The sequence below is a fragment of the Phalacrocorax carbo genome, chromosome 12 (genome assembly GCF_963921805.1).
Source record: "Phalacrocorax carbo chromosome 12, bPhaCar2.1, whole genome shotgun sequence".
NCBI classification, from domain to species: Eukaryota; Metazoa; Chordata; class Aves; order Suliformes; family Phalacrocoracidae; genus Phalacrocorax; species Phalacrocorax carbo.
Window position 1 is genome coordinate 19,985,967 of NC_087524.1, and position 12,851 is coordinate 19,998,817.

The 12,851-nt window shown below is 38.4% G+C and overlaps 1 long non-coding RNA gene across 1 annotated transcript; it reads left to right on the forward strand.

Moving 5' to 3' along the window:
• Positions 1 to 10,077: 10,077 nt before the first annotated feature.
• Positions 10,078 to 11,887, forward strand: LOC135315566 (uncharacterized). The gene is made up of 4 exons (XR_010375044.1): positions 10,078 to 10,191; positions 10,420 to 10,507; positions 10,866 to 11,038; positions 11,276 to 11,887. It is a non-coding gene; the product is annotated as an uncharacterized LOC135315566 (long non-coding RNA).
• The last annotated feature ends 964 nt before the right edge of the window (positions 11,888 to 12,851 follow it).

Sequence of the window (12,851 nt, forward strand, 5' to 3'; positions counted from 1 at the left end):
CAGCATTCGGGTACTGCAAACTGCTCCAGACTAACCATCAGTGGGGACCTACCTGATACCTGTGACGATGGCAGGATGACGTATCATGGTATCTGTGAAGATGTCACTGAATTATGTCACATCCAGCTGAACTTGGAAGTCACTTTTCCTGTGACCTGAGTGGATCTCTTGATGTCTAATGTTTTATCTCATTTTCTGTTACATCCTTCCTATTTATTGTTGCAAACTCACTACCATTGAGATCTCTGCCACTCTCATGCCATTGAAATCACTCAATAAGGCATAAATGTCATGAGGGGACTGACAGAGCACAGCCCTACAGAGGCTGTTTTTTGTGAAAGTCAGCTTAAAATGACACAAAGCAAACAGGTGAATTGCTTGTTCTTCATATGCTTAGCGGCAGTGGCAGTACGTGCTCGCTGCTTACTTCAGTTGCAGTATGGGCTTGTCTTCAAAACCTAAGAACTGGGCAGCAATATTTTCTGGTGCATTGGACAAGTTTGAGTGGTCATACCGCAGCGATCTTTTCGTTTTTCCTTTTGGTACCTGTAATGGAGGAGAGCAAATTTAAATAAGTTACCAAATCAAGAAGAATGTTTACTATTTGAAACCCACATGTTATGAAGCTAATATTCCTTTTGTGATAATGAATGTTTTAACAGAACAGGTTGTTAACTGGTTTATATTATTTATCTTTGCTGAAATGGACCATGTAACAGCTTCATCCTGATCTTCAGCCAGGTATCTGATTGAGCCTCTTCCTGCAGCATCAGCCCAACAGCTCTCTGCAGCCAGCTTCTCTGGCAATCGAGGAGTCTAATGAACACAGCCAAATACTGGGCTCGGAGCGTGATTGAGCATTGCCTTTGCAAATTAAGACATCCGAGCAGTAGCTCTTTGCTACTCAGCAGGCCTCATTGCTATAGCTCTGCCATTTTCTTCCAGAGTGCAGGTTTCTGATCTTGCCTCTTCTAGTCCTTGATTCTGACCTCTTGATGTCTGTCTATTCTGTCCTTGTCCCTGTCACTCCACCTGCTTTCGACCATTCCGGCAGATGTCTCCTGTAGTGCTGCTGCCGTTGTTCTTGGCTTTGGCTTTCCTATTTAGCCAGATCTCTTCTTCCCTTTGGAGTGTGGCACCCTTTTCTGATATAAGGCTTCCTGATCATCTCTTCTGACTGCTGTCATTATAGCATTCCCTTAAGGATTTACAAGATATACTTTTTAATATAATACAGAAGGATTTAATTAATTCTAATAAATAACAGGAACACTTGCTGCAGATGAGTGCTTTTAGTAAATTAGGGTATAAGCTGCTTTCAAAGATATCAGTGAGAACTTCACTACTGATTTAAATTATATGTTGTTGTGCAAGTGCTTATGATAATGTGCTGTAGGAAAGCAGTAAATACCACATAACATATTCTGTATCTTTAATAAAGCCTTGTTAATATATAGGTACTCTTTGCAGCTTTGCTATTAAATCTTTCAGAGGAAGAGGATTTTCTGTATGTAATTTATACAGAATTTGGATTTGTAATATCAATGGTATTACAATGTTCTTTCTTCTCTGTTTCATTTTTCTTCCCCCTTTTTGGCAGCAATAATTTGTAAGAGCAATGGGAATTAAAGGGTGTCACTTCTTTTTTTCCCTAAAGACGTTGTTTAAATAGGGTTTCAGATTAAATTTACTTTATAATGAAGCAAATGAAGCCAATGAAATAAAAATGTGAAGTATATAACATTTTAAAAAGCAAAATTATAGTTTGTAGTTGGATGGGAGCCAGCAGATGCTGTCAAGAACAGTTCCTCTTTCCATCCTGTTTCCCAGCACAAAATCTTTTGATGCCAAATCCCTCCAGCGCTTGTGTGTATGTCCACCGGGATGTGGAACTGCATCTCTGCAGCTGAAAGCGGAGGGGCTGTTCCTAACCTTGAATTACATTTTCCCTGAAGGTTTTGCTAATTTTCCTATTTAACATTAAAAAAAAAAAAAGATATGCTGGTAACATCGTATTGTTTGTGCGCCCGGAACAACGCCCACTTGCTCCCCTGCACTACAGACCAGGAGCTGTCATCTGTTTAAAGTCTGTTTTTCCTTAATGAGACCAAACGAGGGTTATGTGGAGCCAAGGCAGTTCAGAAGACAGATGGCCCGCAAAAGTAGACGTCTTTCTGGTTTACCTACCCAGATAGCTTCGTTCATTTGCTGGGACTGGATTACCCTGCCGAGCCGCCTCTGGTTTCCCGTGGCCTGAGGCTGGTGGCCTCAGCTGTGGGGCTCCAGGGCCACGAACGTGTCCAGGGCAAGGAGAAGCCCAGGCTGGTCCCTGGACCCGCAGCTCGTCGTCCACAATGCTGTGGTGCCGCCGTTCCCAGGGGGCGGCCACCCTGCCAAGGCAGGTAGAAGGGTTCAATCCCTCCTTGAATCCTTGTCGAGGGGCTTTTCTGTGACAGCAGTAGGACAGGGGATGGAGGCGGAGGTCTCCTTGTGTATAATAAAAGCTGAACCAGTAACCTGCATGCGTAAGCCGCTGGAGCTGATTGCAGCGGGAGGCAGTGCCAAGCACTAGTAGAACGTGGAGGTAAGAACATCGCCATGATTTATGGAGTCCTATTACTAAAAATGACACTTTAATAGTGTCTGCAGAATTTTTTTTGTTGTTGTTCTTTTTATACTCCTATGAATATGAATATGAGAGCTTGGTGCCTGGCCAACAGACAGCAAACAAATGTGGAAAAAACCCTCTCTCAGTTGAAGACTCTGTTAGCTTCTCTGTTGGCCTACTGACAGCAACATTTAACCTCGGTTAAACAGTAACTATATTACTGTTTATTAAGCAAAACATAAAACTAAAATAGAGAATTTCCATCATATAGGAGAGACTGTAGCAGCACAGATGAGTTGCACTTCTGTTGTGTTTTAGTTTCTACTTAAGGTGTTGTTTGCTTATAAAACATTATTAGTTTTGCATTACTGCTCTTAAAAGTACTGACAGGCAGTGATAGATTTGTTTAGAACAAAGTGTTTGAAGTCAGCAAATAAAAAAACCTCACAACCTAGTTTAACTCGCAGGTTGCCCAGCACTGAAGGAGAATGTTATGGGTTTTGAGCTGAAATTGTGCGTGTGTAAGCAGTATACTTGATTGTTTTTGAGATTCATCATTTTCACATTTATGTGAAAGTGAAGTAGAAGTAAGACACTTCTTTTTATTTCTTGTTTGCTAATTGTGGTTTGAAATCGGAATTCACTTACAAATCACAATGTAATTGTTTTACATATCCAATAATATTGAAAATAATAACAAAAATATAATATTTTAGAATTCCAATCACTTTTATTAAGAAAAGGAAGTGTGGCCTAATAGCTAGTGACTTCAGAGCATGGCTTCAGATTAGTATAATCCTACAAGATTCAAATAAGAAAATATTCTCTTTTCACACGGAGGCTTTAATGGTCAGAAGCTGTTTTACCATTCCAGCAGGCTCTGGGTACAGTGCAGTGACTTTGCTCAGCTCAGCAGCGGCAATAAATGTAAACCGCTTATTATTTCTATCCAACAAGTTACGGTGAGTTCATAATATAGTTTGTCATAAACTGACATGAAGTCTAAGTAAGTTTTATTTTTAAAAGGAGAACATGTAAATCAAATATACAGAACCAGTATTTTATAAATCCATATCCCACCCATCCCAAACCAGCAACCGGAGCAATTTTAATGATTTTCTTTAGTGATATCTGGTATCCTTTTGTAGATTAGGACAGGTAAGATTAATTTATGTACCATTTAAGCCTGAACAGTATTTCTGGAAAGACCTGGCGCTTTGTCCCTGTGGAGTGACAGGCATCAGGTTCCCATTAGTCCTGCAGCTAACACACCTGCGGAGCAAACGCAGAGCTGCCGGGGTTTTGCTGAGGCTGATGAGCGTGTCCAGTTCTGTGATGGTGGTGGGAAGAAGGTGGTGAGGAGAGAGGCTGGGAGGTTACTGCCAGAGCCCTGTGTCCCCAGGTCATCTCCAGGGGAGGACTGAGGGACGGACTGGCTTGGTACGAGACACAGGCTGAATGCCCCTAACCTTGATAATTAAAAAAAAAAAAAGGGAAAGCTCAAAACATGTTTTCTTGTGTATTACCATATTTATCACCACCATTTGCTTAATAAAACCATTGGCTATCTCATTATCTGTAGTATAGCTGTGTCTAGGACATCATCCACAAAACTGTCAGCCAGGCATCAGATCTGTTTGTTTACTCTTCGTTTGAATGATGATATGAAAAGCAAACTAGTAGCAATATTTATCTTTTGCAAGTACTTTTCTTCCTGAACTGTTTTAGAGAACGGCTTTAAGTGTTATTTAAACACCAAGACATCTTACGAAGACAGATGATAGGAGGCCTAAATGGAATTTTATTCTAATTTATTACTGCTTTTTTAATGTAATGGGATATCTTCATCTGTTTTCTATTCTCTTTATGTTGTTTAGAAAAAGCAAGACCAGCATTCTCTTTTCAAGTCATTAGTATAATATTCATCCATACTGTAGACTTAACGCTTTCCAGAGCTGAAACAGCAGGAGGAGGAGGAGGGAGAAATAGAAAAAATTCATAGGGAAGAGAATAAAGGGTATTTTGAACTTGGATTTGAAATGACATGAAGAGTCAGCTAGACAGTATTAGTACATTTTGTTCCAGATGACAGGAACCTCAGACAAGAAGTTTGGGTAGGGGCCAAAATGTCTGATGGGGCGGCAACACAAACTAGTGCTGTAGCAGCGTGGGGAAGAGAGAAACACCAGGCTGTTTGTCAGAGAGTGCTTTTGCTTTATAAACTGCTGAAAAATATTCTCTGGAAAGTCTCTTGGAACAGGTTGGGGACTACGTTTGTGAAAATATTAGCGGTGTGGTTATGTTTTTGTTTGAATGAGAAGGCTGAAGTATTTTGATGGCCTGGAATATGAATTTCTGGATTTTGGGGAGGTGAGGTGGAGCACACGGAAGGGATGTTGCACAGTGAAAGAGAAAGGTGTGCAGTATAACAATGAACAAGGTGAAGCATTTACAGATACTCCTAGATAGCAGTGGTGATAGATTTATGGGCAGCTGCTAGGGGATCAAGTGGAAGGCAAACCTTTAGTCACCCGACAGTCAGCAGGCTTTTGCAGTTGACGAAAATGGGCCATGATTTAACCCAAAGAGTTTGAGAAGGAGTTATATGGGTTATTCAAACGATCTAACCCAAAATCAGAAGATGCTTCCAACTGTAGGAGAGGTCGCTGCAGAGACGAGCAGACCTGCTGTGTCAGCAGACTGTGGCCGAGCAGTTCTTCTGTGAACTCGTGACTTCAGCTTTCTTTACCACTTTTGGCAGCAGGCATGAAACTTTGAGTGGTCGTTGCTGCTCTGATGGATGATACAATGAGAAGTCTCTTTAGAATTAACTTTCTGTACCCTAAGATATTCCAATCTCCTCTTTAGCATTTAATTGATGTGGCTATTTCTTTATATTTGCCCAATAAAATAAAAAGTAATCTCTTCCCTGTCAGGTTTTTTTTTGTCACAGGTGTCTGCCTTTCTCTACACAGAGTCCTATTCCTTTCTCTGCGGGTATGGATTTCTAATGCTTTAGATCATGCAGAATCGACAAAGCATACATAAAGTTAATCTAGTCCATTTCTTAATATAAAAAAAGTATTTTGTTGCTACTTTTTCATAAGTACAAATTTTATTCATTTGTTTCACATTCCAAAAAGTTTCATTTTTATTAGTACTTGTTTATCCTTACTAACTTTTAAGGAACTTGTAACTTAATAACTTATTTAATGCAGGATGAGATGTGAAAAAGTTGCACATTGTGGGTGTCTTGTGATAAACGAATCCTGCGCCCCTGCGAAACACAATGCTGCAGTACTGCGAATAAAAAACGAGGCAAAAGGATGAGAACTTTGCCTTTATAAAGGCAAAATCAGCATGCTGGGGTTGAACATATTTTTTTCTGGTACTGTTTGAACTGAGCTGGAGTTGACATGGCTGTTTTCCTCTGCTCACACAGTTACTGTCACTGGGAGCTGGCAAGGATCAACGTGCTCCGAAATGAAAGTTTGTTTTGTTTTGACATTAGGAGATTGTTTTCATGTGAGACCGCGCTGGCTCAGTGCCTCTCAGCTGCATGTGGTCACTGGCACTGTTGGGCCTCATTACAGAGCTGTTGTAATGCCATGGTTGTCGACTTCAAGCTTCGAAATCCCGTGTCATTGCTTTGGCCACCATTTTGCACTGATTTTGCCTGAAGTGTTAGAATATTCCTACCCTAATCAGGTCAGTAGGAGTTTTGTTGCAGATATAAATGGAGTCAGTCTTCATTCTTTGGCTTTTACCCTACAGTCGTTATTCAAGCCAAAATATTAGGGGAGTCAATGTGAATTGGCATGGCTGTACTCTGCCAAATCAAGTCCTTCTTGTTGTATATGCAGATAATGTTTAGCATGAATGTCTGCTTCATTACAGATGCAGAACTAAATGTTTGGCCTTTGAATTTAATGGGAATTTTGCCATTGATATAAATCAAGCCAAATTTTCTTCCAGAAAATGTTGTTAATATATCTGTGAGACATGTGTGATTAAAAGAATTATGGAGATGTAGCTTATTTTCTCAAGGTAGAATAACCCTTTCCATGGGTCAAACTCTCTTGTAGTTTTCAGATGCAAGCGAAAAAGTAAATCTTAGATAAGGAGTGATCTCTTCATCTTGAATTTCTGTTTACCTCCGTAGAAGAAAGCAAATATAATTTTTACATGTCAGTTAAGAAAAATACCTGCTTTATTAATTTTTCTTCATTCTCAGTAACCATGTTGTTTCTACTGAGAAAATGTCACCTTTTATTTCACCTGAAGTCTGAAACTTTCCAAAAAGATAACTTTGACTTTTTCTTCTCATAGTAGTAAAGCAAAGTGCAGCACTAAAACCTTTTTGCAGTATCTTAGGAAGGGCTATATGGTCATGGTAATGAAATCTGGTGTCTAGTATAATAATAAATGCTTCAATTACAAATTTTTTAGAGCCTCTGAAAGAGGAGGCAAATATAGTATCTTTGCCTTTTATAGGTGCGTAAAGGTAGGGTTTTTTTACGCATCAGAATATAACTGGATGGACTAAATGGTATTGTTTATTTTTAAGAGCTTTGAATGAACAGTTGAATATTCAAATTCACCTACTACTACATTATTTTCAGTTACTTTCAGTCATGGCCTTTATTGAATAACTCATTATGTACAATCTTATACAAGTAGGGCAATATAGAGCCCTGGCTCTAGCAAGGTATAAAGGAGGGGTTTTTTGTTTCTGTCTCCTGTAGGTAAGATATACCTACACCATGTTGTATATGCTTTCCTGCTTAATGAAGAGCGATGCATATTTGATTAAATCAGAGTAAAGTGAGACAAATGTGATTCGAGTTAAGTGGTGATAGGGAAAGCTTTTCAGAAATAATAGTTAAAGCAGTAAAATCATACTCATTGAAATCCAGTGACCAGATTATAGAATGATTTGAGGTAAAAATCCCAAACTGCACGCTCATCCTTCAGCCCCTCTCCCCACCTTACCGTGTGATTTCTGATCTCCGGAGCAGCAGCAATGGCACTGCATCCAGCTCGCTGTGCTCTGTGCCTCGGGCCGAAATCGGAATTGTGCTCACAGAGGCTGCTGAAGGGACACTGCCCGAAGTGGACTAAACCTGACTTCTTTCTCCTGTGCTTATTATTATTATTGTGGAAAATGTGATTTCCTTGATCAAAACGGCAAGAATTTTTCTAATTCTTTACAGATGTTATTTTTAATAACATGCAAATTCTTGATTAGTGATTAAAATTGTCTTATGCATAGCAATAGTTACAGGACAGTATTCGCTATTGCTAAAGTGTATCCAGCGGACAGGGATTTAGCTAATTCAACACTAACTGTCGCCAACAGAGATAGTATTTTCTCTTTATTTAGAGAAATGAGATTTAAGTGAGAGCAAATCATGAAATAGAAAAGCTTGGAGGTATGTACATGGTAATACAAATGCAGTGTGTGTGTGTATAATATATTCCTTTATACACAAACGGGTATAAGTGGTTTTGGTTAACTTTGAAGATCAATAGTCTCACTGTTCTAGCAAAACTTTGCTACTCAAGGCTGCAGAGAGACCAAAGGTGGGAGTAACGGTTGGACCCAGTAGTCTTAAAGGTCTTTTCCAACCTAAATGATTCTATGATTCTGTGAGGGGGGAATATAGACTTCTGATAAATTATTTGTTTATACTGTTCCTTCAAAAATAAATAGAGGTAAGATGGGATTTAAAAATCAGGAAATATTTGCATTTTTTAGTTCCTTTGAGTAGGACCTAGTTACCTAGAGAGGTTGGCAGCAGAAATGTAACCATAAAACAGGTCGGATTTTGTGATCCTCAGCTCTTTCTGAAGGCTTCTTTGGCCAAGGAACTTTGCTGGATGGAGACCTCAGACCCTCTAGTACAAGGTTCCTCCTGTTCTGGATTTTAGGATTTCTGAAGGTGGTACTGAGCCTTGAAGGCTTGAAGGCTTGATTTTGCTAATACACCATTCTCCTTTGCGTGCATCTGGAAACTACACAAATTGTAGTTGACAATGTGTAACAGTATAATGGTACATGAAGCTTAGAGGACTTTCCTTCAGATTAGATGTTGCTTCACAGCTTTGCAATGAGATACAGCTTTTCTTCAGGGAAATGAAACCATTTTCTCTAAAGAGCAGGTACCTACCAAGGTAGCTCAGGTCCTTCTAACAAGAGTTAATGTAGAGACTGCAATAATTCAGACTGTATGTTGGAAGGGAGTGTGCCCTGGAAAAGGGATGTCTTACACAGAGGGGATGAAAAAACTTGCTCAAAGCTTTTGTGCCACCTGGACGGAGAACATTAAATCAGTTATTTACGCTGTATGGATGTTGCTGAGCTTAGTTACTTTCTACCTAAGCCCACTGCTTTCGGTGGTTACCGTGTCGTACAAAACTGTTATAAGTTTTACAATCAAGGGGTATAATTAACTAATAACATGTTGAGAATATCTTTGTAAGGTATTTTTTGTCATAAGAGAAGTAGTTTAGTAGACATGTAGCTAACCTAGGCTTATATGGAATGAATGCAGAACGATATGAATCAGAGGGAGAATAATGAGTGGTTTTTGTTAAATGCAATAGGACTTATGTTACTCATTGGCTTAAAAAAATACAGTATTCATACTGTTTCGGTAGAGTGTAGTATAGCTCACAGAAAATACTATTGGCTTCCTCATAGTTGTTTCAAACCAATAAGTATATCTTGCCGTGTTTTAAAACATAACTGAAGAGCAATTTAAATTTTTTAAGGTTACTCAATTCACAGCCTCTGTCAATGGAAACTTCTTAAGGAACCCTTGCAATATTTGTGCGGAGTTCAGATAATACTGGCACCTGTAGGACTTGCTTTTTTTCCTTTATGGAAGGAAATTTATGTAAAAATGACATTTTTAAGAGTCAGCTGTAAGTGTCGATATCATTGGGCATCCCAGCTCCTCGGGGGTCTGTGTTTTCAGAGTTTGACTCTTTCACCTGCTGGCTTTTTGAGAAATACTTATTTGCCAGCCTGACTGCCAGACATCCTGATCATTTGCAAAATCAAAGGTTTTCCTCATTTTATCATTGCAAATGCATCTTCTACTCTTCTGTCATTTTATGGGATCTTGTTCTCCCTGAAGATCTATAACGCCAAATTTTCTTGTCTCTTTTCACCCTTCAGACTAATTCTTCTCATTTATGTATTTCTCTAATTTGTGTATTTTTCTCATTATATTCATACTTTTCAAGGGTCACATTTTGTTTTCAAAATTATGTTTCTTATATCCTTTCTTTGGTTTGGTTTTTGGAATTATTTAATCAGAAACAAAAATGCTGGTTGGGTTTTAAAATTGTTTGTCTTACCTGAATATGTCTTGCCTAATTTAAAATTCCTGCATACAGATTTGTTGTTTTCCTCACTTTTTGGGTGTGTATTTGTAAAACAGTGCTTTGCAAGCATAGGGCACCATGTGTTTTGTCATCCAGGCTGTAACAGCAGAAGGGCAACCATCTCTGCTTTTTGCTGTTATCACAAGAATAGAGATTTTCCTTTCATAGAGTCAGGAAACTCAGTATTTGAGGTTGAACAGTTATTGGTTCATTAAGCAGCTCTTTGTAGGCCTATACGTGGGTCTACACAATAATGATTTACATTATTTCTTAACATTATATATTATAATAACAATGTTTATTTTGTTGAGATTATATGTATATATGTGCTTTTTTAAAAAAATAAAATAGAAAAATAGACGGGAATTTCTGAATTCTTATTCATAATTTTTGGTCTTTTTTTTGTGTTTGTTTCCTAGATTTGCGTGCTTTGTGACTTGAGCTGCATGTTGGTGTGCAGGAGCCCAAAGCCTTCCTGCAAGCATGTGGCATCTCAGAAGATATTGGGTAAGAGGATCTCTGTGTGTATAGAAGTAGAGACTGCATTAAAACTGGATGTGTAGAGTCCGTATGCTAGTATGGCAACCATGCCAGGTTTCTGAAGTAATCCAGTGCAATAACTTTAGATATTATTTCTCCATCAAATAGTGAATTTGAAAGTTGATTCTGTTACTTAGATCTAGATGCAAAATACGTGCACACTTTTTGTGTGTACTTGTGGTTCTCCAAGCACCTATTATAGGTACAAGTGCCAAATCAAACAATAACATAATTTATTATATCCAAAATCCACTTTCTCATAGGTGAAAATATTTATAATCTGTACTATAAAAGTAAGGTGTTGAAATATTTATTCATTTTTTAGTGAAAAGAACCATCAATAAAACACATCCTCCAGTTACAGAGGGGACACACCACTGTATTCATTTGCTTTGGGCCCCAGAAGAAGGAGCAGATAGAAGATCATAAGGACGATGGTTATAATACTCAGCTGAAGAAAGGAGATCCAATGTTGCATGTTCACGGAGTCATGTACATGTAGGTACCAAGTTAATGTGGTAGTGTCCTCGGATTTGTGAGGCATTTTAAAGCTGAGAGATTGAAATGCCGAATGTTTGCCGTAAATGTATCTTTTGCAAAAGTAAAATGTAAAACTAGAGTTTTGCATTATTAACATTTAAAGTAAATGATTAATATATTGAGTAATACAATTTTTACTGTAAATATTATCAAGGAATATTTTTTTTACTCTACTACATGTGGATTTTCTTTCAGAAGGGGACATGGCAAGCCCTGGATAACTGCAGAGCTGTTGCATACCTAGGAAGCTGCCATGTCTTCCTTCTTCAGATCTATCATGTTGCGATTTCTCATAGAGAGAGAACGTCCATGGAGGGATAACACGCACAGCTTCTATTGACTTCTCTGGGGCTGCGGATTTTTTTTCCACCCTGCCTATGTGTTAGGTATGTCCCACATAAGCTCTTGGCAATTCTTGTAACAAACCAACACTTTCCATGTGCTTAGATGACACATTCACTTTTTAGGTACTGTCACAAATTAGTACAGAGACTCTGTTTCCCTTCCCTTTGAACTAAATATGGAGCGATGGTGGTACTGAAACACCGAGTTTGCTGATTCAATTATAAAGGCTGCATCCTCTGAGCCTTTTCCTACAGGTGAACGTGTTTTCTAGTGACACATATAATGTCCTTTGAAAACTTACATAGGAATGTTTGTCGCTAGGTGGCAGAATTAGACTGTATTAGTACTAACATTTGTTATGATTTGTCCAGTTGACTTCTTTCTATTCCATAAATACCTCTTTGACTATACCCAGCATTCAAAATTATCGAAAAGGTAAAATAAATTTTAATAAATGCAGCGCTTTTGAAGGACTGTTTTTTTAAAATAGGAGGTATGGTATGCTGGACTTCAGAACTGTTGTAAATGTTTGATTCAGAGTCTGCTTTAGATTTGTGATAAAACCTGCTTTTCTGAAATCTTCTCTCCCACATTTTAGAAGTATTTTAGTGTTCACATTTGTAGATGATCTATAAATGAAAACATGTTGTTCCCCTTTGGTGTTTTGCAAAGAACTATAATATTCAGATGTTGCTTTAACTACACGTGCAGGTGAGGCATTTATATGTGCGGATGTCTTGTCTTGTGTCTAAATGTCATTTTTCGTGTGAGAACAGCCAATTCACAGGCGCAGTTACGATTACTTACAGATTAGGTTTTTCCTGTGTGGGACAAATTAAAAACCTCTTTAGTCAGGGACATAAGCAAAACTGAAAAAGCTCTGCCTTAATTGGAAAAAACAGTGATTATACCATTTGTGTTCTGGTCTTAATTTATGATTTAGCTTATATTGAAATAAATAATTATGTTCCAATATAGTTTACATCTTGGTGCCTAGGTTTGACAGATGCATCAGTATGGGAGCAGTGATGCACAACTTGAGGACATTGTATTTTGAAGGGGTAAAAGGGGTAATGCATGTGCTTTGCAAACATTGTCGGAAGATCTCTGATCGCTTGCTATGTGCTGAAATGTTTGGAAAGAGTTTGGAATACTTGACAGAGCATATGAGACTTTTCTTTTTAGAGGATATGCTACGCAGCGTTTTACAGGTGGCTGTGAGCCAAGAATGTCCTACAGATATCGATTAAAGGTCGCTAGCCCTAAAGGAGCTTTTCTTATAGACCAGCTCCCTACTAGAAAGTAGTGTAGATTTTAAATTGTAATGAAGTGACTAATTCAAGGACTCCTTAGACAGATTTAAAGAAAAGAATGCTTAAAAAAAGTGTTTTCTGAGTGGACATTAGGGAAATCACATAATTTTACT